The sequence below is a fragment of the Anarrhichthys ocellatus genome, unplaced genomic scaffold (genome assembly GCF_004355925.1).
Source record: "Anarrhichthys ocellatus isolate YVR2014 unplaced genomic scaffold, GSC_Weel_1.0 scaffold8, whole genome shotgun sequence".
In the NCBI taxonomy this organism is placed as follows: domain Eukaryota; kingdom Metazoa; phylum Chordata; class Actinopteri; order Perciformes; family Anarhichadidae; genus Anarrhichthys; species Anarrhichthys ocellatus.
The window spans coordinates 9,315,194-9,316,098 of NW_022280038.1; the positions used below are offsets into that span (position 1 = coordinate 9,315,194).

Consider the following 905-nt stretch of genomic DNA (forward strand, 5'->3'; position numbering starts at 1 on the left):
GGGGGGGGGGGGGGGGGGGGGGGGGGGGGGGGGGGGGGGGGGTGTTTGAGAGGCCAACTAGCCAGCGGGTGAAATGGAGCAGTTGCAGAAGCCGGGATGCAAGTCTCACAGCAAACTGTAGAATTGAAGGTGCAACTTTCTAACAGGAAGAGAAGGGGTGCGGGTAGGAGAGGTGTCAGGGTGGTCGACTCAAAGTGTCCCCTGTATACAGACCCAGAATCATTCTCAGGAAATTAAGTGGGAAAGAGATGATTACGGACTTTCTAAGTCGGTTGGTTCGAACCAATAGAAAATTGTGGAAAACTGGGACTGTTTACTGGGGAGTGTTGCTTCCACCCTCCATGCCGAGAGCAAAGGGAGCTGCCGTTTCTCTACAGCACGCCTCGCAGAAACCTGCAGTAAAGGCACAGACGAGCACCGACTTTTATCGATGCACATACCTCTGGTTTTTCCCTTCGTCCGCTACTGCAGATTTAGGTATTGGAAGACCAAAACAAAAGACATGCATTCAAGGTGCTAAGAGGCCAACAACAGAAGTCCAGAGAGGAGGCAAACAGGGGCACAGATGTTTCAGGGAAGGGGAGACAAACACACGCAGTCCAGGCTGGAAAAACAGGGAAATATTACACACACTTCACAAGCCTACTTCATGTATTTTAACCAGGGCCAAATTCTAAATTTAGATTCTCATTTTCAAATATTCTTTTTCAGTTTGAAAATCGTTACCAGACACAGGGTAAGTCCAGTGATTATCTCAAGTATTTCAGGTCAAAGTGTGTGGAATATCCTGTCACAATCTGTCGGGGACAAGTGAAGGGATCGTTCTTTGAAACGGTTGGGGGGGGGGGGGGGGGGGGGGGGGGTTTACAAGTGGGGGGGGGGGGGGGGGGGGGGGGGGCTCTCAA

The 905-nt window shown here is 51.4% G+C and overlaps 1 protein-coding gene across 1 annotated transcript in view; it reads right to left on the reverse strand.

The window, feature by feature from the left end:
* The window catches only part of madd (MAP-kinase activating death domain), a 45,561-nt gene that overhangs the window by 16,798 nt on the left and 27,858 nt on the right, over positions 1 to 905 (reverse strand). The gene's annotated exons all lie outside the window — the stretch shown is intronic.